General features: G+C 46.2%; 1 long non-coding RNA gene across 2 annotated transcripts in view; it reads left to right on the top strand.

Annotated features, from left to right (window-relative positions):
* Window positions 1-1,386: 1,386 nt before the first annotated feature.
* LOC131519458 (uncharacterized) overlaps window positions 1,387-24,897 on the top strand; it is a 28,306-nt gene continuing 4,795 nt past the window's right edge. Inside the window, exons 1-2 of one of the 2 annotated variants that reach the window (XR_009265635.1) lie at window positions 1,387-1,583; window positions 20,212-20,430. This is a non-coding gene — a long non-coding RNA (uncharacterized LOC131519458). Of the gene's footprint in view, window positions 1,584-18,125; window positions 18,338-20,211; window positions 20,431-24,897 lie in introns of those variants that run through there. The other variant, XR_009265634.1, reaches the window with a different exon arrangement.

The raw sequence follows: 24,897 nt of genomic DNA, 5'->3' as shown, positions 1-24,897 counted from the left end.
ATTTAGGACCTAGCTTTGTCTGTTTCTTGCCATTTTGGGGTCCTTGAATTGACTATTCTTTCTCTGGTTCCCTGTCCTCCTCACCGCCACCCCTTGGGTACCAATTTCTGAAGTCGGCTTCCTCTGAACTCATCACACCACAGGCCGGTCTCCTGCATTCCTCTTCTATGGGTTTCTTTCCATGAAGTGTGTGGGCAGGGGTGAAACAGACCTGGAGGTGCTTCCAGCTCTCGTCTGCTCTCCACTCAGTGTCTCTCCTCCTCTGATAAATCCGTCCCAGGCTGAGACATTTGTGTCAGAGGTCCCTCTGGCTCCTTTCCTGCTCCTGAATCCCTGGGGTGGTGTTTGGGGGTGGGAGGAGGGGTAAGGTCCGAGGTGGAAACTCTGACGCTGAATGCAGGCCCCCAGCCCCACTCAGACTGGCTGAGCTCATCTCTCCAAGCAACCGCAGCTGGACATTTTCCATGTGATCACCTCAGGGATGGGGGCTGGGTTCCAGAAACCCAGACAGAGCTGACTGAGTTTCACAACCAGCAGGCTGGGGGATGGATCACCCTCAGGTGCTCCACCTTACCTCTGCTGTGCTCTGTAGGGAAAGCCATGGAGAAGCAAGGCCAGAGGAGAAATAGGCCTGGAGAAGAGTCAACGCTGGGATAGATCTTGAGCCCAAGTTGGCCCAGGTTTCTGTATCCCTGCGTGAATGTTCACCGTTTGTGCTGGCTGGGCTGGGAAAAGATCCTGTGTGATGTGAATGTCTACGTGAGGTGAGAATCTGTGTGTGTGTGTGTGTGTGTGTGTGTGTGTGTGGTCTGAACACCTGCACATGTGTCGGTGTATGCACATACATGGGTGGGGGGCATCTCTGTCCTGAGTGGTCAACAGGCCACAGTTGGGGTGTGATCTCTTGTCAGTGCAGGGGGAGGTGAGAGAGCTGCCTGAGGGAGGAGAGCTGCCTGTTTTCCCCACCGCCCCACCCCTTCTCTAGCCAGTGGCCTTCTCTTACAACCACAGATAATCAGAAGGACAGAGAAAGCAAGCCATAAAACAGAAGGAGGAATGGGTCACTTTCTTCCTCAGTGGAAAAAATTGGGGCAAGGGGCTTCGGGAACTGGCTGACGTGGGGCTGATCAGCCAGCAGTGGATGCAGGGGTTGCTGCGAGAGTAGCCCCTGGCCTCCTGCCACAAAGGCTGTGGAGCTGGAAGCGGTAGACGGTGTCCAGTGTGGGTCTCCGCACCCTTTTACCCTATCTCCCCCAGGCCCTGAGATGTTGGGACACTCTGGAAGAGGTGGGTGGGAGGTGTTCGGTGGGGAGGTAGAAAAGAGAGTGGGCAGGAAGCACTTGGCTGTTTGTTCCCTCTCTTTCCTGACTCCTTTGTGGCGGCAGACGGGCTTCCTTCCTCCCCAAGCCACCTTGGCTCCCAGCTCATTTCCGCTTTTATGCCCTTAGTGTAGCTCTCAGGCTGGCACAGTGGAGTTTTTCCAAGCTGAGTGTTCTGGGAACGGGGACCCCTAGAGGAGTGGGAATAGGGGCCGAGGAATGCAAATGAGATGCCAGTCCGGCCCTCTCATAACACGTTTCAAGGTCATAGCCCCACTTGAATGAACTGTGGGAGGGGATCATTGGCCAGAAGATGGGAAGCCCCTGCACCAAGCAGGGACCCAGGTATTTGGTTACCTGAGGCCTGCCCCTCCTGCAGCTTGGGATGTGGAGACAGCAGGGCTGAAGAGACACCCCCACCCCCCCTGCAGCCTAGCTTCCTTCTCTGCATCCCTACTTGGCTGTCCTTGCCTCGGTCTGCCCTGCCCCACCTCCCACCTCCATCCACTGCCCTACAAGTCAAGGAATGTAAGTTTCCTCTCTCACTCTCTCATTGATTAGTCATGGGCACCCCTATCCCCGTGGGAACTGTTACTCACCCCTGGGCCTCCCCTCACTGGCAGTGGTCTCCCCAGAACTGGCTGAATTCCTGTAGGAGGAGCTCACAGTATTGGACATGGAGGGGAGGTAGTGAGGGTTGTGGTCGGTGGGCAATGTCCTAGAGACAGCCAAAGCAGGAGACCCTCCGTCTCCCCAACACATGCATGCGGGGAGGTCCTCCTCCTGGCTCTGGCCACTTTAATGGTCGCGGAGGTTTAGGCAGAAGGGGTAGAACTGGGGTAGGGTCTGTGTGCTGTGACTGTGTGGAGAAGGGCCCAAAGCAACTGGGCATCTAGTCCCTTCACCAGTGCTGGCTTCGGGGCCAGGACAGAGCCTGGGGCCCGCTCTTTGGATTTGGCTGAGTGCCCAGGCCTGGCCTCTGTCTCCCAGAATTAGACAGGGGCCTTCCCAATAAGGAGCCTCCCAACTCTGGGTCTATTCCCTTGCTGCCCCCACTCCCTCTCCCCTCTAATAGCTCCTCTGCCCTAAAATGGCCACATTTTTTCCCTCCTTTCCTCCTTCCCTCCCCCATATCCAGTTTTGGGCCCCAGGGGAGGGAAGGGGGCTTGGTAAGCATTAAGGACTGCCCAGGGGCCATATGGACTGGTTTAGAGGAGGGTAATGGGATCTCAGGAAAAGAGGGGAATCAGGCCATATGACCCAGGTATATATAGGGGTGGGAGTAGAGGCAGGGCTTCCTAGGGTTACTGTCTTTTCCTATAATAATAGCGTATGCTACTGTTATATATACTATATACGATTATACATATTATAATACACACTATGTACTATACTATGAGAGCTTTACACATATTAACTCATTTACTTGGCACTGCCACTGTATGAGGGAGCTACTGTTAAACCTGTTAAGATGAGGGAACTAAGGCACAGAGAGTTTAAGTAACTAGTCCAGGGTAAGTGGAAGAGCTGAGATTCAAACCCAAGCGATCTGGCTTCACTTTAGGAGAAACTGACCCACTGGCTTTGTGGAATACTTGAGCCTCACTGGCCGAGGCATAAGGAATGCCCAAGTGACTTATAGGGTGATGCTCACAGAAGCTGCCAGTTAAATGTGACCCATTAAGGACCCTTGGGTATTAGCATGGGTACAGACTAAACACTCCCAGAGAGTCATTGGTCCGTTAAAAAAAAACAAAAACAAAACCCAACAAGCGTATTGTTGAGTGACACGCAAGTGATATGCAGGTTAGGACAGAAGCCAAATAAATGTGACTGGAGGGCTGGGGTGGGGGTGGAGGGTTGTGGGGATGCTAGAAGGGGCCCCAAATAAGATCTAGGGCTAAGAGGGAAGAATGAAGAAGAAACCACAGGTGTGTGTGGAGGGACTTCCTTGAGCCCTTTTCCAGCCTTTGCTTTGTTCTAGGCATTAAAAAATAGCGACTTATTTTACCTACTGAGGTGGAGAAAGGAAGAGGAGAATGAGAATTCTTCTAGCTCTGACAGCAGGCAGGGACCCTCTGGGATGGATCCAGGTATTTGACCTGGAAGTTCCTGCTTGAGCAAGACTCTGCTCTTCTCTGGTTCTCAGTTTTTTCTTTCTTAAACCAAGGAATTGAACTAGATGGTCCCTGAAGTTCCATCTCCAACACATTCAGATGCCTATATAAGAACTCAGTGGGGGAGGGGCGCCTGGGTGGCTCAGTAGGTTAAGCGGCCGACTTCAGCTCAGGTCCTGATCTCACGGTCGGTCGGGTCCGTGAGTTCGAGCCCCGCGTCCAGCTCTGGGCTGTCAGTTCAGAGCCTGGAGCCTGCTTCGGATTCTGTGTCTCCTTCTCTCTCTGTCCCCTCTCTCTCTGCCCCTCCTCCACTCACACTCTGTCTCTCTATCAAAAAATGAATAAACGTTAAAAAAAAAAAAAAAAAAAAGAACTCAGTGGGGAAAAACCAGCGTGGGGGTTGGAGTCCTTGTGTGTGTGTGTGTGGTGGAGGGGGGGGGCAGGACTAAACAAACACTTGGTAACTAGGATGAGCTCAGGGCTCTGAGGGAGAGACTCTGCAGGGGGTGATGGGAAGGAAACCAGGCCAGGCCAGGCCAGACCCCAGAAAAGTGAATGGAGGATGGACTCATTCATTCATTCTTTCATTCATTTAACCATGTACCTTCAGAAATTAAAACCTAGGAATCTGAGCTTCCCATCCAAGGAGCCTCTAATGAGGCTAGGAGCTCTAGATGTCTAGGAGGGGCAAACTTTCAGGTTCCTCCCCAATTTTTGAGGTATTATGGGAAAAATTAGCTAAGTACCAGGTACAGATCTGAGCATTATGCGTATATTACCTCATTTAACCTCAAAACAATCTGATGAGGCAGCTGTTTCTATCTTTCAAATAATTTGCCTATTTAATCTTGCCAGCAACCCTCTAAAGTTAACAAAGCCATCTGACTGATGAGGAATCTGAAAAAGCAGGAAAAGGCAAAATTAGATTTCTTTTTTTTTAAAACATTATTTATTTTTAAATATTTATTTATTTAGAGAGACAGTACAGATGAGCAGGGGAGGGGCAGAGAGCGAGCCAGAGGGAATTCCAAGCAGGTTCCACGCTGTCAGCACAGAGCCCCATGTGGGGCTTGATCCCACGAACTGTGAGATGAAATCAAGAGTCGGACACTCAACTGACTGAGCCACCCAGGTGCCCCCCAAATTAGATTGCTATTAGGACGTTTCTAAGTGTTTACCAGGTGGGAGACCCTGGAAGGAGTTGTGGGGATTCTCACTTCCTGTGAAGATCTTTTCTGCTCTGGGTTTCAGGAGTGACTTAGCTGAAGGACAGAGGGGTGTAATTTGCAGCCCTTGACAGGGAATGAATATGCACATTAAGGTGCCTGACAGTTACCGGTTATGGCACCTTGATACCTTTGCCTTTCGAGATAGAAGGTATCATCATAGAGTTGGGGAATTACTTTAAATTGGCCACAGGAGCCTGGGAGGCCAGAGGCTGAATTCTGAGTGAACTAGCTGCCCTTTGTTTCACCAACTAACTACTGGCTCAACAGCAGGATAGAAGGGAATTAGATATACAGAGGGACTTCCCTATTGTTTGGGTTGACAGGGGAATCTTGCCTCCTGTGGGCGATTGTAAAGTTAATAGATTGTTCCATAACCGGTCAGCAGGAGGTGGGGGTGGGCGGTGGAAGGGGGGGATGGTAGTGGAGGTGGAGGCTCCCCCAGATGACCTCTGACCCGTTCGAAGAGCCTGAGATTTCTGAGGGGGAGGAGGAGGAGGAAATTTACCAAAAGGACACTTTGAGGGGAGGAGGGTCCACGTGTTGGGCTCCAGCCTGGGGTGAAGTCAGAGACATAAATCACACCTCCCAACTGCCCGTTTCCGCTTTGAGCTCGGTTCCCAGCCAGAAGCCCGGCTATCCTGCCAGAGGAGTGAGTGTGGAGACAGGGGAGGGACCAAGGAGCTGGAAGCCAGTGGTTGGGAATGGGAATCAGCTGGGAATGAGCATCTGGTCTCATTAGAGTCATGAAATGGGCTCAGGGTGAGGGCTGGTAGGGCCGGGAGCCTGGAGATCTTCACAAAACTGTGCTCTGGTAGATCTCGCTCTCATTCTACTTGGGACACACCCACCGCCCCACCCAGTCTGCTGAATTCTCCTTTCCCACAAACCACACCAATGTGACATGCCTCAAGGCTCAGACCCCTACAGAGACACACCCCCACTCTTTTCCCATCCAGCTGTTGCTCACTTTTGCCAGAAAACCCCTGATCTTCCTCCGATGACCGCCCTGAGAAAGGAGGGCAGCCTGAGGGAGATAAGTGTATCTGGATCTTCATTAAAGGTCTAGAACCATCCTCCTCTAGTGATCCAAAAGCCTGAGCTATGTCATTTTTTCCCCACAGGGGACGGGTCTGGCGGCTTTTCCCTCTCACTTTAGGAGAACGCTGGGGTTGGCTCTCCTCTTGGTGTGCAATGCCTCCTCGCCAGGAGGTAGAGCGGGAGGCCTGACACTCAGTGTGCCTGTTGGGTGAGGTAGATGTTTGAGGGCAGGAAGTTGAGAAAGCAACTGAGACAATGGCGTTTTTCCGCTGGCCCGGGTCCAGGTTGCCGGGTCCTGTCTGACCCTAGCAGCGCCTCCTACTTCTTCCTTTGGTCAGCTTCCCACTCAGGGCTCATTTGTGGGGAGAGATAGGAGAGGCAGTGTTCCAGTGGAGGGAAGGCCTCTTCCCCCTTTTCCAGGTGACTGTTCTGGATTGACCAGAGGTTTGGGGGGCACAAGTAACCTGGTTCAGCCTGGGACCGTGCCATCCGTGCCTGGTGTTCTCTTCCATGTAAAGGAGTTTGCCGTGACCTCTCTATGGTATAGCTAGAAGTACATCTAAGGGGAGCAATTATGCTTCATTTTGGGCTACGTTTGCCCCATTCTTTTCTCTAAATTATCTGTTTGCATCCCCATTAGACTGGAAGCTTTACTGGAACAAGGACTGTGTGTCTGTCCATTGATTTGGCCCTCAGACTAGCATTAGGAAAATAATATATACATATATATATATATTTAATTTTTTATTGTTTATTTGTTTTTGAGAGAGTGAGAGAGAGTATGAGCATGAGAGAGGGAGACATCAAATCTGAAACAGGCTCCAGGCTCCAAGCTGTCAGCACAGAGTCCAATGCAAGGCTCAAACCCACGAACCGTGAGATCATGACCTGAGCTGAAGTCGGATGCTTAACTGACTGCGCCGCCCAGGCTCCCCAATATATATTTCTTGATATGCAAAGTGATAACATGATGATACAGGAGGAGGAGTGGGAGATCTTGGGAATGCTGGAATATATGTTTTCCTAGAAAAGGGGAGGGAGTTGGGCCACAGCTACCAGGGCCACTTAAATGGGGATAAATTGGTATTGAAGCCTCCTTTGACCCCTACCTGTTTGGATCAGAAAAAGCCTCTTCCCGATACAACCTCTAAGTCAGTCCCTTGAGGCTCAATGATTCAGTATTGTTTTACTAATGTGCTGAATTTATCTTTAGTTTTCTCCTGTGATTCCAACATCTGGAAGGCACTCATCAAGGCCTGCACAAACTTCCCCAACTCCTTCTAACTCTCAGTCACGCTCCTCTCTTCTGAATTCTTGTGCTCATAGTCTGGACTACACAGTCTAGAATTTAATTATACAGGGTATTTATAAAGTCCTTGTGAATACATTTAGAAAGTGAGTACATTTGGATGTATATAGGATAGAAGAAACGGTAAATATTTTATGAAAGCATATTCCATATAATTTTTAATGCTAACGTTTGCTTTTTGTTAATATGCTTTTAATCTGTACAGAAAAGGCATATGTTATACTGGAAAGATAACCTGGGTTCGAATGCTGCCTCCCTCACAACAAGTTACTTGACATTCCTGAGTCTCAGTACCTTCATCTGTAAAGCAGAAGTCATACCTTCCTTGACTTGTTGGTACATGGTGCATGTACCATCACCTGCTGCAGTGCGTGACTGCAAATATTAAAACCTCATCCAATCTGGCTGATGAATCTGAAATCTATTCAAAGTCTGATAAGCTCTTTGAATGAAACGGGATGTATTTTATTGGTCAGTTCTCAGCACAGACATTACTTCCTCTTTAATCCTCTCCCAGTTCCCTAGACTTCTAGTCATTGCACTGTATCTTCTTGTTTGTCTTGCCCACTGTGAGAAATAAGCCCACTGACCCAATCAAAGGAGGGACTCGGAGACTTGGAGCACGGTGAAGCCAGGCTTTCGTCAACGTTCCTGCAAAAGCAGGTGTCTGATGGACAGGCATGCTCGGCCAGTCACAGCAGGCAATTTATCTCCTAGTATGCAAGTCCCGCCCCTGGTTCCTCATTGGCTGAGTACTACAGAAGTTACAACCTTACCCGGGTGTCGCCTATGCCCATATAAGGCGTAGTAGTAAGGTAAAAAAATAGTCTGATGAGGGGACCCTGGGTGGCTCAGTCGGTTAAGCATCTGACTTCAGCTTTGGTCATGATCTCGTGGATTGTGAGTTCGAGCCCCGCGTCGGGCTCTGTGCTGACAGCTCAGGGCCTGGAGCCTGCTTCAGATTCTCTGTCTCTCCATCTCTCCATCTCTCGGCCCTTCCCCCTGCTCGTGCTCTTTGTCTCTATCTCTCAATAACAGATAAACGTTAAAAACAAACAAAAAAAGTAGTCTGATGGGAGCAAATGTACATTTCCTGAGGTGACACAGTCTTTCAGTCCTTCCTCCCTCTGGTCTTTGACACATGCTCATTGCAAAGCCCACGTAATAAGCCTCTGAAACAGAGAGGGTAAGAAGAACCAGGAAGTAAAGTGTTGAAGGGATTGGGACTCCATTATGGGGTGGGGGGGGTTCATATATATTTCCAACAGGTTGTAAACCTACTGTTAACTAGACAGCACAGCTTTTATTTGGTATTTCTGAAAATGAATCAATCCTGTCTTTTCTCACACCCACTAAACTCAGTTCTGTGAGGCAAGGGTCTTGTTTACTTCAGTTTTTCCGTTGTCTAGCACATTGCCCAGTTCAGTAAATATTATTTGAATAAATTAAACCTTTTTGCAAAAGCAATGGTGGGGTGCCTGGCTGGTTCAGTCAGTAGAGCATGTGACGCTTGATCTCAGGGGTATGAGTTCGAGTCCCATGTTGGGGGTAGAGTTTACTTAAACAACAACAACAACAACAATGGTAGGGGTGCCTGGGTGGCTCAGTCGGTTAAGTATCTGACTTCAGCCCAGGTCATGATCTTGCAGTTAATGAGTTCAAGCCCCACATCAGGCTCTGTGCTGGCAGCTCAGAGCCTGGAGCCTGCTTTGGATTCTGTGTCTCCCTCTCTCTCTGCCCCTCCCCTGCTTGCACTCTGTCTCTGTCTCAGGAAATGAATAAACATAAAAAGAAAATTTAAAAACCCAAAAAAGCAAAGGTAAACATAACAGTGATATTACAAAATTAATTTCTGAACTGTATGACAATTTTTTAATTAAAAAATTAAAACAAAAATTTTATGTTTAGTTTTGAGAGTTAGAGAGACACAGAGCTTGAGCAGAGGAGGGGCCGAAAGAGAGAAAGACACAGAATCTGAGGCAGGCTCCAGGCTCTGAGCTGTTAGCACAGAGCCCCATGTAGGGCTTGAACTCACAAATTGTGAGATCATGACCTAAGCCGAAGTCAGACGCTTAACCGGCTGAGCCACCCAGGTGCCATGACAAATAATTTTTTTAACAAGATAATCTTCTAGCAAGATAGCACTTCTTGCTATCGTGCTTTTGATATACATCCAATTCTTGAAATGTATCTGGAGATGTGATCTAACGGCTTGTTAAAATTGTTCACTTGAAGCTGTCCCCACAGAACCAGATTTGCAGGTATGGTAGAGACCATTGTCTCCCAACGTCCAGTTTCTTCTTCTTCTTCTTTTTTTTAGTAATACGACCCTTCCACTCTGCTACCCACACTGAAGTTTAGCAGGATACATGGCTGTTGGCTAGATACTACTCTGCCCAGCCTTTCTTTCTTTCCTTTAAATTAAATTTCTTTGAAAGTTTATTTATTTATTTTGAGAGAGGGAGAGAAAGAGAGAGAATCCCAAGCAGGCTCCGCACTGTCACTGCAGAGGCGGACGTGAGGCTTGAATCCATGAACCATGAGACCATGACCTGAGCTGAAATCAACAGTCAGACACTTAACCAACTGAGCTGTCCAGACGCCACCCCCTCCCCCCAAGCCTATCTTATAGTAGGAGTGGCCACATAACCAAGTTCTGGTAAATGGAATGTGAATGAACCAATGTGTGTAACTTCTGGGTCATATTCTTAAAAAGGAAAGCTGATTGCCCTTGGCTTCCTCTTTCTTCCTTTTGCTTGCTGGGACATAGTGACAAACTAAGTAGCCACCTTCCACCAAGCCATACAAGACTTCTCCACTAGTCAAGGACTACGTACCCATCTCCTTCTGGTTTATTCCTTTATTTGAACGACTCTGTGGGTCTCTTTGTTACAGCAGCATGGCCTATGTTTTTTGAAAAAAGATTAAGAGCACCATGAAATCATGAAATCTCAGCCTACTTTGAAGAATATTTTTAAGGAGTTCAAAAATCAAATTGAACCAGTTTCAATGAAAATAGAATCTGCTGAGGTCTAATTTTATTTTTCTCTTTTCTTTTCTTTTCTTTTCTTTTCTTTTCTTTTCTTTTCTTTTCTTTTCTTTTCTCTTTTTTTTTCTTTTCTTTCTTTCTTTCTTTCTTTCTTTCTTTCTTTCTTTCTTTCAGGGCAATGGCAAAGGGTCTAGTTTCTTTTAATGGCATTTTGTGAAAAACTATGGAATTTGACCTATCGTGAGCATACTCAAATTTCTTGCAAGCGGGGGCACCTGGGTGCTCTGGGTGGTTAAGCGTCTGACTTCAGCTCAGGTCACGATCTCGTGGTTCATGAGTTAGAGCCCCGCGCCCGGCTCTGTGCTGACAGCTCAGAGCCTGGAGCCTGCTTCAGATTCTGTGTCTCCCTCTCTCTGCCCTCCCCCGACTCATACTCTGTCTCTCTGCCCATCTCTCAAAAAGAAATAAACATTAAAAAAATTTCTTGCAGGCGTTTAAACATCCAACCTCCTCTATTTAGCATAATATATTATTTATGATAACCTTGAAATCCTTGATGGATTATGGGATAGCTAGCCTCCAAGATAGCTCAATGATCCTCATCTCATGGTATTCATGCCCTTTCTGTGTTCCCTTCCTACATGGCTTCCTACAATACAATACTGTGGAAGCGACATATGTGACTTTCAAGGCTGAGTCATAAACAGACATTGCAGCTTCTACCTTGGTGTGCCTCTTGGATCACTTGCTTTGAGGGAAGGCAGCTGCCATGTCATGGTGACACTCAAGCAGCTCTATGGCAGGACCCATGTGGTGAGGAACTAGGGCCCTCCACCAAGAGCCAGCACCGACTTGCCAGAATTTGAGTTCGTGCACATGAGTCACCTTGCAGTACAAGGTGACCAACCCTAGCTGAGCTTTCAGAAAACTGCAGCCCCCGTTGACATCTTAACTACAACCTCATGAGAGACCTTCGGCTCAGAACCACCTAGCTAAGCTGCTTCTGAGTTCCTGACCCACAGGAACTGTGTGAGAGAATAAATGTTTACTGTTGTTTTAAGTCGCTACATTTGGGGGCGATTCGTTATGCATCAATAGGTACCGAGTGCAGATTAGAAATTCCTTGAAAGTAGGACTCATGAGTTCTACCTATTTTACTTCAAGTTACTGCCTCACCTCCCTTCCCACTTCCGCCTTGGAGATTAGAGCATATTGAAATATCTGGCAAGGGGCGCCTGGGTGGCGCAGTCGGTTAAGCGTCCGACTTCAGCCAGGTCACGATCTCGCGGTCCGTGAGTTCGAGCCCCGCGTCGGGCTCTGGGCTGATGGCTCGGAGCCTGGAGCCTGTTTCCGATTCTGTGTCTCCCTCTTTCTCTGCCCCTCCCCCGTTCATGCTCTGTCTCTCTCTGTCCCAAAAATAAAGAAAAAACGTTGGGAAAAAAAATTAAAAAAAAAAAAAAAAAAGAAATATCTGGCAAAATATGGGAGGTGAAATGACATTCCCCTTGAAATTCAGTATGACACATCCGAATGAGGAAAACCAAGAAAACCAAGATGTCAATCAGTCCATTCTGACTGTTTTTTTATTTCTGAGGGTATTTACGAGTCCCCAGGGTGGAGGTGAGGATAAAGGAGTAGAACTCAGGTGTCAGGATGAGTATTGTTATTTGTCATTCCGGAATCCCCCAGAATTCTCCGTTCTCAGTTCGGGAGTGGAATATGTTCTTAGGCCTGGGTATATAGGGAAGCTTTGGTAAATGGGGAGTTTCCAGTATCCTCTGGAAACTTCCAGCATCCAGAGGATACTGGAAACTCACCTGGACAAAGGAAGTGAGATAGTGCCTGGGGGTGGGGTGGGGGGGAAAGTGAAGTGTTGGCTCTCTTCACAGGATCACTTCAGGCACAAGTCCTTGCCCAGGGGCGAGGTGAACATTGCACAGGCAGCCAGAACCAATGGCCAGCCTACTGTGAATCTGCATCAGCAGGAAGGGGCTTGAGTGAGGAGGGGCAGCTCTGTAGGCAATGGAGCAGAGATCAGAGACAGACTTGCACTGGGCCCAGACTCAGTATGTAGCAATACAGTTGTCCCTTCTTATCTGCAGGGGATATCTCCCTGGATACCTGAAACTTAGACGGTACTGAACCCTATACATACTTTGTTTTTTCCTATACACACATACCTATAACATTTAATTTATAAATTAGGCACAGTAAGAGATTAACAAGAGCAATAAGACAATCATAATGATATATTGTGACGAAAGTTATAAATGTGATTTCTTTTTCAAAATATCTCTGTGCTGTACTCCTCCTTCTTCTCACGATGATCATATGAGATGATGCCTCCGTGATGAGATACAGAGAGGCGAATGACATCGGTTACTACTGACCTTCTGACATCTTGTCTGAGGCTCCTCTGCTTCTGGGCCGCGGCTGACCGCAAGTAACTCAAACTGTAGAAAGTGAAACTGCAGACGGTGGGGGAGGAATCCTGCACAAAGGATATTACCTAGATGAGCATCACTTTATTTTTGACACAATAGTTTTAGATTCTTTGAGTTACAAGGTTGACTAGGGCCTCCAGCCTTCTCAGTACACAGAAGACTAGGAGGTCTGTGGACTTCACATCCCTGTGGCGGTGGACGTCCAGTGTGGGAACAGAGGTAGCACGAGTAGGGACACTAGGAACTCAGAACTTTCACTTCCCCTCCCCGCCCCCCCAGTACATGGTTCCCTTAGTTTAGACACAGCTTATGCCTGGGGTCACACAGGGTTCTGTGGGTGCTATATGGGTCACCCTCAACAAGGGAAAGTCGGGGCGCCTGGGTGGCTCAGTCGGTTGAGCGTCCGACTTCAGCTCAGGTCACGATCTCACGGTTCGTGAGTTTGAGCCCTGCGTCGGGCTCTGGGCTGATGGCTCAGAGCCTGGAGCCTGCTTCCGATCCTGTGTCTCCCTCTCTCTCTGCCCCTCCCCCATTCATGCTCTGTTTCTCTCTGTCTCAAAAATAAATAAACATTAAAAAAAAATTTTAAAAACAAGGGAGAGTCAATCACTGCTCAAAACTAAATAGCAGATATTAGAGGAGGAAGATATTCTAGATACTGTCTAGTCCAATGTCCTCATTTTACAGATAAGGAAACCAAGGCCCAGAGAAATGAAGTAACTTGCCCAAGGTCATACAGCTAACGTGGGATAGAATCCAAGTATCTTTATCCCAAGTTAGTTCTTTCCACCAAGCCACGTTTGCCTTCCACTCTACTAATTCCCGTGTATCCCACTCCCATTTATCCTAACACTCAACCTCAAGTTCTGGGTTATATTCAGAAGGTCCATTTCTAGACTTTTCTTTTCCAATGGAAGGGCAAAGATGAAGAGCTTCTGCTATGGTTTGCAGATAGAATGCTACCCCCTTTGCCTGCCTCCCTTTCTCCTGTCGCTCTCAGTGACAAACTGAATCTATTTCTCCATATGCAGGAGGTTCTCGCAGAAGTTCTGGGCTCCATTCAGTCTGTGGCAGGGGAAGCGGATGGGCACAATGCCCTGGGATGCCCTCCAGTTTGGCAGGCTGATCGTATCCAACTGATGGTCATGGCCTGCTGCCCACTGGTAGGGAGGGTGCCCATCCATGCCTTTACTTGGTGCCTGGCATATCCACAGATGCCACATGGCTGGCGGGATACCTATGCTGCATCTTGTCTGATTTGCTGGTCCTGGTTTGTGTCACTTTTAGATTTGTGTATATATATGGCAGAATTTTAGAAGCATGGTCTCTCCATGGGTTTAAGATGCTGGCATTTCTAGACCGACAGGCAGGACACCTCACTGCCAACCCAGGATCTGTGTTACACAGCCCAGACCTGGACGTCAGGAAACTCCTTCAAATGTGTCTGTGATCCCCTTCTTCCCATCCTTCTGCCACCTTAGAGTTCTTTGTATCCCTCCTTCCCAGCCTCGTATCAGAAGCTGAGAGGTCCTAGTGTGAGGTCAAATTCTCCAAGAAAGTGAAGGAAGAAAATGGGGTGTAAATAGGTTTAGGTAAGTGGGGACTGGGAAGCAACAAAGGTACCTTGCTTATTCTCTCTCTCAGGCTTCAGAAGACTCTGGAAGCTGCTTATTGCCCAGTATTTTCCACTGCAGCCCCAGGCAGACTTAGACTGCATCTCTACCTGCTGGACACCAAGGAGATCGACAACCCTGCTTTTAGCTTTCTCTTTGGAATATGGAGAGTAAAACTTCACTAATACTCCACCTTTATTCCAAGGTTAAATTCTTCCTTCTCAATCTGTTGAGGCCACATTTTTCTCTCTTAGAAACTGCCTTTTCAGAAGGCTGGACTCCAGGGAGAGCTGGGTACAATTTCCTCCATATGCTATTCTTTCCCTCTCCAAAAGTCTCTAAGAGGCTGGATAAAGGGCCTCACCTCCTTGCATCAGTTGCCCTAGGTGTGGGGGTGGTTGAAATCTATGCCCTTCTTCACACCTGTTAACTATGTCCACAAACAGAAAGCAGCAGGTAGGTGGGGTTATACTTAGGCATAGATCACAGGGTCCCTGTTCACCTTAGGGGCAGGGAGAAAAAAAGATAGATAAAGAATTGCCCTTGTCTCTATGTCCCCCACCTGACAGAGAGATATGGGAGATCCGGGGGGTGGGGTGTCCTCTCTACTGCTCTCCTCATACTCATGGCTGTTCTCTTCCCATGCCCACTAGCAAAGACAACTCCTTTAGGACCTACCAGCAATCATTCAGTCATTTCATGGTGGAAACCATGAAAGTCATTTCAGAACTGAAGGTCATTTATAAGTAGTGACAACTCTCAAATGAATCTTTTATTGGTGAAATGGGACAGTGTCAATAAATACCCTTAAAATTGAGTAGGACACAAAATAACGTCAGTCCATGGAGGGTACAGGGCTAGGGAAACAAATGACACCAGATCCAGAAATCTACTCTCCTTTCCCCGACTACATTGTGATCTACCAAGGTTAAGTAAAAAGCAGTCATTTCTTTTTTATTGTTTTGGATGCCTGACCTTGACTGAAAGGATGCCCTCTGTCTTTCAAATTTTTGTTAAAAAATTTTTTTAATGCTTATTTATTTTTGAGAGAGAGAGAGATACAGACCACAAGCAGGGGAGGGGCAGAAGAGAGGGAGACACAGAATCCACAGCAGGCTCTAAGCTCTGAGCTATCAGCACAGAGCCCACCGCGGGTCTTGAACCCACAGACTACAAGATCATGACCTGAGGCAAAGTTGGATGCTCAACCGATTGAGCCACCCAGGTGCCCCTCAAATTTTTGTTTTAAAAATTGGAAATCAAGGAGTAAAGACAATGTATGGGGATAATCTTCTGCTGTGTGTACATCATGTCATCTGTGTACTAAATGTCCTCAGTTTATTCACTACAGTGCTTATAGTTAACACTATTAAAAACTTTAGTGCATTTCCTCCCCATTTATACCTTTAAAAAAATGTTTATTTACTTTGAGAGAGAAAGAGAGAGAACTCAGGGGAGGGGCAGAGAGAGAAGACAGAATCCCAAGTTGACAGTGCACAGCCTGACGCGGGGCTTGATCTTAGCAACAGTGAGATCATGACCTGAGCCGAGATCAAGAGTCCAATGCTTAACCCACTGAGCCACCCAGGTGTCCCTCCCATTTATGCCTTTAAATGATCTTATGATTCAGGTACCGTTCCTTTATTATCTCATATTCTTAATAGTTACTATACTATACTCTTTGTGATTAGTGTGTACAGTTTTAAGGATCCATGAAGGACCTAGGTCCTTAAAAACTCAAATAGTGTGAATATCTTCCTGGTGAATTCCTAAAAAGCCTTTATTCAAAGTAACATGTACTTTTAGAAACCTTACTGTACAGAAGAATGACGTGAGGTGTATTGTGAAAAACAGATTCCTGTGTGCTGCTTCCAGATATTCTGATTTAGTAAGTCTGGACCAAAGCCCAGGCATCTGCATTTTAAAATAAGCACCCAAGTAATTATGATGTAGGTGATATTTGGATTATGCTTTGAGAAACAGTGCCTTTGACTATAAAAGGCCCGAGGACAGGACTGTAACTATAACAAATCTTCATGTGTACGTCCCATTTAATTTGCTGCATGTAGCAATAGATACAGCATCGGAGTTTGGATCATCTTTGGCTAAGGACTAAACCCTGCTCATTCACTGTCATCTCATTTATCTTCTGCACTGAGGAGAGGCAGCCCTGGGCCTGCCCATCTGTTAGAGGCCCTTGGAAAAGAGGCTGTGTGTTACATGTTGAGTGGCTTTTTTGCTTTTGCTTATCCAAAATATGTCTGTGCAAAGTTTTGGTAAAGGCTGTACACTCTGACATACTGGCCCTGGTGATTCTGCAGCCTTCACCGGAGGGGCCTGAGAAGAAGCTGTCATTTTTTTCTCTACGTTTTGAAATGCACAGCTCAGGGGGCGGGGTGAAGGGTGGAGAGCCCGGGGACTAAACTGGAGTTGGTAAACACGCGTGAAGCAAGCTAAGAAAGCATATTAGCAGGGGAGGAATGACACGGGCTGCACGCGGAGCCTGGAACAACACAGATTCTCTGAAAAAAGACAGCACCAGTCGCCGCCGGTGTCTATTTTGAAGGAAATAACAACTAAAAACAGTACCGACCCTTGGCTAACATCTGAAGGTTTGTCTGGAAATTGTGTTCTGAAAAGAAGTTTGCATCAGAGAAGCAAGAGAATGAAGGGCAAGTCTTGAAGGAAAAAGAAAAAATAGGCCAAAAAAATCCAGCAAGCACCTCAAATAGCCCAAAGGAGGTTGCAGGGACACGGGGAAAGCTCTATTTAATCTCTCGCCTAGCTAACACAGCCTGGAGGCAGCTTTTAATGCACTTTTTTTTTTATAACAAGCCTCGTTTTTGAGGTTGTGATGAGCCTTTCTAGCTCCCAGAATCAGTGATGACTCTTTAAAGAATTTCTTTTCCCCTTGACACCTGGGGACAGATTAACCAAAACCCCAGACTGCAAAGTAGGGAACTCCAAAGTTGCTCTGGTGTGCTTTTAAAACACTCCATGTGACTCGGCATGGTGAAGCAAAACCCCATCACTTTCTACGTTACTTTCTGCTTCTCTCACCTCATCGAGATGGCCTCAGAGAATATTTTAAGGTTGACAGGAAAATTTTACAGAATGATCAAAAAGTAAAGAAAGCCCTAAAAATGGTTGTATAATCTTCCTCTTAAAAAAAAAAACAACAAAAAACAAAAAACAACACTAATGTGTTTTGGGGGTGCCTGGGTGGCTCCGTAGGTTGAACGTCCGACTCTTGATTTTGGCTCAGGTCATGATCCCAGGGTTGTAGGGTAGAGCCCTGCGCAAGGCTCCGTGCAGAGTGGAGTCTGTGGAGATTCTCTCTACTCCTGCCCCCCTCCGCCCCCCACGCCTGCACTCTCTTTCTCTAAAATAAATACAAAATGTTTTTCAACATTTTTTTTTTTTTTTAATTTATTTTTGGGACAGAGAGAGACAGAGCATGAACGGGGGAGGGACAGAGAGAGAGGGAGACACAGAATCGGAAACAGGCTCCAGGCTCCGAGCCATCAGCCCAGAGCCTGACGCGGGGCTCGAACTCACGGACCGCGAGATCGTGACCTGGCTGAAGTTGGACGCTTAACCGACTGCGCCACCCAGGCGCCCCTACAAAATGTTTTTCAATTGAATAACTAAGAAAACAGAATTGTAGGGTTGGATTGAACCTCGGAGGTTATCTAAGTTCAGTCTCACTTTATGAAGACAGTTATGAGGCACAGAAAAGTTTAAGGTTTCCAAGGTCGCGGGGCTGGTCTTAGATTGAAGGTATGTTTGTACGGACTCTCAGTTCAATGTCACTTCTGTCAACTGCTTTCATAACCACTTTTCTCAAGTAGTTTTTGCCTGCCCTTGTCCACTTAGTACTCACGTACTGTAGCAACAAATTTTTGGCTTTTTTTTTTTTTTTTTTAGCAGGGGGGCAGGTTGCCATATGGTACTTTTTTCTTTGAACTTTGAAAGTAACCAATTTCCTCATGAAAAAAAAAAGAGTGACCTAATCTTATTGTAAAACAAATATTCAAAAACCTCAACAGGCCCTAGAGTAAACTCTCAGTGCTTCAGGTGCTGACTATCTAGTTTCCTTTTTCCTTCCTCTGCTGACCATACATTTGGATGTTTACATCGGTCAGTAGCTCTGTAAAACTCCGATACTATATATGTTGTAGGACTGTTTGTGGCAGCTTCCTGATCCCTGGATTGTAGCTACGGCGCTATGTTCTCAAACTCAGTATTTCAGCGGCCATCGGAGACTGCAGCTCCCCAGGTGGGTTAGTTCAGTAGTGTTCTGGGAATCATTCCTAGAGGCCCCGCCATAGTCTGCTTCTCCAGCTATTCAAGTGATTTTGTAAGCACTTAATGCTCTGCATTAAGTTTCCTTTTTCCTTGAGAATACTGAGATACTGTGAGTTTCTGTTTCCTGTTCTAAACCTTGCCTGATGCAGGCATTTAGAAGATAATTATAACACAACTCAATAAATGCTATTAAAAATAGTGTGAACAGGGGCGCCTGGGTGTCTCAGTCAGTTAAAAGTGTCTGACTTCGGCTCAGGTCATGATCTCACGGTTCGTGGGTTCAGGCCCCGTGTCCGGCTCTGTGCTGACAGCTCAGAGCTTGGAGCCTTCTTCCGATTCTGTGTCTCCCTCTCTCTCTGCCCCTTGCCCGCTCACACACCCTGTCTCTCTCTCTCAGAAAGTAAATAAACATTAAAAATATAGTGTGAACAGAGGACAGTAGGAGCCTAGATCAGAGAGGCTGGAATAGTTATCCAAGGAGATAACATTTGAGTTGGAACTTGAAGGTGGAAGATGCTAAGCAGAAAAGTGTTGGCACAGGGAGGAAACGAATGCATTTTAGGAAATAAGATGCACCAAGGTACAGTCACTAAACAGCACAGTGTTGGAGAGATGGTGAGTTCACTATAGTTTGACTATGAGCAGGGTGGGGAGACAGCAGGGCTGGAGCAAGTATAAAACACAGTGGGATTAAGAATACTGCCTTTAGGGGCACCTGGGTGGCTCAGTTGGTTAAGCATCCAGCTCGGATCAGGTCAAGATCTCGTGGTTGGTGAGTTCGAGCCCCACATCAGGCTCTGTGCTGACAGCTCGGAGCCTGGAGTCTGCTTCAGATTCTGTCTCCATCTCTCTCTGCCCCTCCCCTGCTCACGCTCTGTCTCTCTGTCTCTCTGTCTCTCTGTCTCTTTCCCTCGAATATAAATAAACATTAAAAAAAAAAGAGTACTGCCTTTAGGGGGTGCCTGGGTGGTTCAGTCAGTTGAGCGGCTGACTTCGGCTCAGGTCATGATATCACAGTTGGTGGGTTCGAGCCCCACATCGGGCTTTGTGCTGACAGCTCGGAGCCTGGAGCCTGCTTCGGATTCTGTCTCTCTCTCTCTCTCTCTCTCTGCCTCTCCCCCGCTCGCACTCTGTCTCTCTCTCAAAAATAACAAACATTAAAAAAAAAAAATTAAAAAAAAAGAGAATACTGCCTTTAGGGGTCACAGACCTAACTCCAATTCTTGTTCCTCCATACAGTAATTAAGTAACTCTGGTCAAATCTTGTATATTCTATAATCCACAGTTTCCTCATCTACCAAATGGGGACCTAATAATATCTACTTCATGGGCTTATGTGGAATTAATTGGAATTAATTAATTAAAAATTAATTTTTTAAATGTTTATTTACTTTTGAGAGAGATAGAGACACAGCTCGAGCAGGGGAGGGGCAGAGAGAGAGGGAGACACAGAATCCGAAGCAGGCTCCAGGTTCTGAGCTGTCAGCACAGAACCCGAGACCGCGGGGCTTGAACCCACAGACCACGAGATCATGACCTGAGCCGAAGTTGAAGGCTATTTATTAACGAAAAGTATAACACATAAAAAGAGTTAAAGAGAAATAAAATTAAGGTAAAGAGAAAAGAGCAAATAACTTCTGGAAGACAGTGGAGGATAGAAGTGGGTGTGACAGCCAGCCTCCAAGATAGCCCCCGGTGATCCTTGTGCTCGTGCTCCTGTAAAACCCCCTCCCACAGCTCAGCTGTGTCACCAAAGCATACTGTGGAAATGATACTGTGTAACTCTTGTTAGGTCATAAAATAATTTACGGTTTCCATCTTGCTCTTAACTTACTCTCTCTGAAGGGAGGCAGCTGACATGTTGTGAAGACACTCAGATTTCTGCCACCAGCCAACACTGATCTGCCAAGCGAGTAAGTGAGCCACCTTAGAAGCAAAACCTCCAACCTCGGTCAAGTGTACAGGAAACTGCAGCACGGGCTGACATCTTGATTGCAATCACATAAAAGACCCCAAACCAGGATCATCTGCCTAAGTCACTCCTTACCCATAGAAACTGTGAAGGTAATAGATGTTTATTATTGGTTTATCCACTAAGCTTTGGGGAAATGTTATGCACCAACAGATAACTAATACACTGGGATACAGAGCAGGTAGCAAGGGTGAGGTTAGCCTTGGAGAGGAAGCATACCCCTGAGATAAAGGCAAAGTGGATGCTCTAAGAGTTTAGTCTGGGGATGGGAAAAAGAGGAAGCTAAGTTTGATGACCACTATTTTCTCTAGAGAGTAGCAGGTAGCAAGGGTGAGGTTAGCCTTGGAGAGGAAGCATACCCCTGAGATAAAGGCAAAGTGGATGCTCTAAGAGTTTAGTCTGGGGATGGGAAAAAGAGGAAGCTAAGTTTGATGACCACTATTTTCTCTAGAGAGTAAGAGGCAAAGCCATCTGCTGAAAGTAAGGATGGGAAATAGGGACTATAAAGTTGAGAACAATAGGGGCGCCTGGGTGACTCAGTTAAGTGTCCAACATCGGCTCAGGTCATGATCTCACAGTTTGTGGGTTCGAGTCCCGCATCAGGCTCTGTGCTGACGGCTTATAGCTTGGTGCTTGCTTCGGATTGTGTCTCCCTCTCTCTCTGTCCCTCCCCTGCTTGCACTCTGTCTCTCAAAAATAAATAAAACATTTAAAAAAATTTAAAAAAGATAAAGTTGAGAACAATAAAAAGGGTGCAGTGGTCACCAGGTAAATTTGAAAAAGCCCAACAAGAATGAATACCCGAGTTAAGAAATCATACATCTGCAGTGGAGTCAGTTGGCATATTTAGGTGATTTTCTACCACCATACTCAAGAACCCAGAAGAAATAGGGTGTAAGAGATAGTGGGTTCCACTTGACTTGGGAATTGGTGACGCAGAGACAGTAAAAAAGCAATGCGTTCAAGAGAATTCAGGGTGCTGATTTAGGTCACCGGAGTGACTATGAAGTCCAAGGTGACAGACATGGAAATGAGTTCAAAAGGAAACTCACAGCCTGGGAGAGTGAGAGGTTGGGTGCAAATTACCATTTAGGGAAACAGGAAGGGTCTAGAAGCCAAAAGCAGTAAATTAGAAATCAGAAGTCCCAGGTTATGGTCACAGCTCAGTACTAATAAGCCATGGATCCTTGGCAAAGATAGTTTTCTGGGCCTCTTTTTCCTCCACCCTGGGTTAAAGTATGTAAAATGTCAAGTAAGAACAGTGGTTTGCCTATAGTAAGCACTCTGCAACTATGTAATACTTGTTCCTAATGTTTTAAAGTTATCTAGTATTTATTCATTTTATTTTTTAAAATATTTATTTTTGAGTGACAGAGTGGAAGTAGGGGAGGGGCAGAGAGAGAGGGAGACATAGAATCTGAAGCAGGTTCCAGGCTCTGAGCTGTCAGCACAGAGCCGGATGTGGGGCTCCAACCCACAAACCATGAGATCATGACCTGAGCCGAAGTCGGACGCTTAACTGACTGAGCCACCCAGGGTCTGTGCTGACAGCTCATAGCCTGGTGCTATGTTATATAGTATTTAATGCCCAGTTATATAGTATTTAATACACACGTACGAAGCATCAGATAAACACCAGGAAACCTACCACCCAACTTACTGAATAGAATAATATACTGTGTTTTTCCCTAATCCCATCCCCGCAGCTTCTCCACTGGAGATAACCACTGTCTTGAAGTTTGTTTATCATTCCCTATCTGTCTGTCTGTCTGTCCGTCCGTCTATCTATCTATCTATCTATCTATCTGAGAGCATAAGTGGAGAAGCATGGCATAGGGGAAAAAGAGAGAATCTTAAGCAGGCTCCATGCTCAGCACAGAGCCCAACACGGGGATTGATCCCACAACCCTGGGATCATGACCAGAGTCGAAAGCAAAAGTCAGACTCTCAACTTACTAAGCCACCACCCAGGAACCTCCCCCTCCCGCCCCCTGCTTTTTTTTTTTTTTTTTTTTCAAATGTTCCACATTTGTACAGCACCTATTTCTTCATATGTAAGATAAAGCTTTGCTCTTAAACTCCCCTTCCAGCTCCAAGGCTATGAGATATGATTGGGTGGGCATCAAAGTTACACACCTAGCAGAACCATTATGTTTTTCAAGGGCTTTATAAAGCTACAACACTGACTCTTCTGTTGACATCTCCAATTCAACAAAAGGATATCTCAATGGAGCTTCTAATTTCAAAATCAAAACTTCCCATCACTTTTAATTTGTACCTCTGCTAGAAAGTTCTCCTCTACAGAAAACCAACACAAGGAGCAAATAATCTGTCACCTTGTCCAATGAAAACCTAGAACCCAAGCCTGAGAATGAACTAGAAAGCAGACTTCATTTCAATGACAAGCATTTTATTTTTTTTAACGTTATTTTTGAGACAGAGAAAGACAGCATGAATGGGGGAGGGTCAGAGAGGGAGGGAGACACAGAATCCGAAGCAGGCTCCAGGCTCCGAGCTGTCAGCACAGAGCCTGATGTGGGGCCCAGACCCATGGACTGTGAGATCATGACCTGAGCCGAAGTCAGGCACTCAACTGACTGAGCCACCCAGGCGCCCCTCAATGACAAGCATTTTAAATTTTTTTTTTTTTCAACGTTTTTTAATTTATTTTTGGGACAGAGAGAGACAGAGCATGAACGGGGGAGGGGCAGAGAGAGAGGGAGACACAGAATCGGAAACAGGCTCCAGGCTCCGAGCCATCAGCCCAGAGCCTGACGCGGGGCTCGAACTCACGGACCGCGAGATCGTGACCTGGCTGAAGTCGGACGCTTAACCGACTGCGCCACCCAGGCACCCCGCAAGCATTTTAATAAAAATGAAGAGGCATGGTTGGGTTAATATGAAATATTTCATACAACCTGGATTTACATCCTCCATAAAAATGTGTAGGTCTTCTTGTCTTCATGTTTCTTCAAAGGCTCTTCCACTATTTTAGTTTTTATATAAAACAGTCTTTAAGGTAAACACAAATGCAAATCTGCTGACCATATGGTTGTTCTCCAGGGGTACTGTCTGGCCTAGGATGCTATTTTTCCTAGCTATAGACAATCTTAACTTTTATATCTGTCTCACCAGTTACCAAGTTTATGAGTTAAGCGAGTTGGACCAGGCAGTGGAATTGCTGTGTAAAGGGCAAATGTCCTGTTCATACAAAGGTCTGCATTGGTCAGACCTCAGTACAGCTATTATAGAAAGTCACCTGAGCCTGTTGGTACTGGGGTAGCAGGTTAATAGTGTCCTCAGTGGCTTCTGAAGAGGCCAGGACTGTAAAGTAGGATGTGAGTATGTTCTGGACCTTAATCGTACCAGGAAGACAGTGATCAAAAGAATGAGTGGTCACTACAGTATTTTTCTCATAGAATTTTGGTGGTTTTCCTTATGCTACCCACTGAGTTGGCACAAGAAAACGTGTATTTTTAAAAAAATTTTTGTAATGTTTTTTATATTTTTGAGAGAGACAGACTGTGAGTGGGGGAGGGGCAGAGAAAGAGGGAGACACAGAATCTGAAGCAGGCTCCCAACGCAGGGCCTGAACTCCTGAACTGTGACATCATGACCTGGGCCGAAGTCGGACAGTTAACCGACTGAGCCATCCAGGCACCCCGGAAAATGTGTATTTTCTTAAAGGTCTCCTTTCCAAGGCCAGTCCTGCTTCAATCATTTAAATTTTTTTTTTCAACGTTTTTTATTTATTTTTGGGACAGAGAGAGACACAGCATGAACGGGGGAGGGGCAGAGAGAGAGGGAGACACAGAATCGGAAACAGGCTCCAGGCTCCGAGCCATCAGCCCAGAGCCTGACGCGGGGCTCGAACTCACGGACCGCGAGATCGTGACCTGGCTGAAGAATCATTTAAAATATAGTATACAATCACCTTGATTTTTATAACCTGCCTCTTTAAAAATGGTAATATAAACACAATGTTATCTCCTCAGTGTCTGCCTACTTTAAAGCTTAAAATGAACTGGGAAAAGTAACACTAAAGGACTCTGAGAATGCCAGTATAGGTATATACATTTTGTCTAAGAGATTAACGAGGAAAAGGTACTACCATGCATTACTTGAAATTAAATCCAGATATTCTCCTTGTTTAGCTCGGGTACAGCTACCAGGAGAGCTCAGAATCATTTTTACCTCCATGTGTTTATCCCCGGTAAGAACATTTGCAAATCACAATGGCACTTCTAGAACCCCTACAGCGAAAGGCAATCTTCCAAAAAGCAAATCCTCTCCTTGGGGTAGAGTATGGAAGCCTTGGATAAGATTGAAATGCGGGCCTCAAAGGCTCTCTGGGCTAAGCTTGTGAAATACCTCTGCATTTAACCTGTAACACTTGACTTTAACTGAAATTAAGGCAGAATATTCAGCTGCTTACCTGTCCACATTCCAAAGAGAAGTCATCCTCTGAAAAAGAGGATCTCACAGAGAAGTTTCTCCTTCCCAATTCTGACAGATGTATAGACTTAGTCACTTCTTTATTCTAGTTTTTGGGAATTTCC

The sequence above is a fragment of the Neofelis nebulosa genome, chromosome 8, assembly GCF_028018385.1.
Source record: "Neofelis nebulosa isolate mNeoNeb1 chromosome 8, mNeoNeb1.pri, whole genome shotgun sequence".
NCBI lineage: Eukaryota > Metazoa > Chordata > Mammalia > Carnivora > Felidae > Neofelis > Neofelis nebulosa.
The sequence above is the reverse complement of the archived record's forward strand: the minus strand, read 5'-3'. Positions and strand labels throughout refer to the sequence as shown.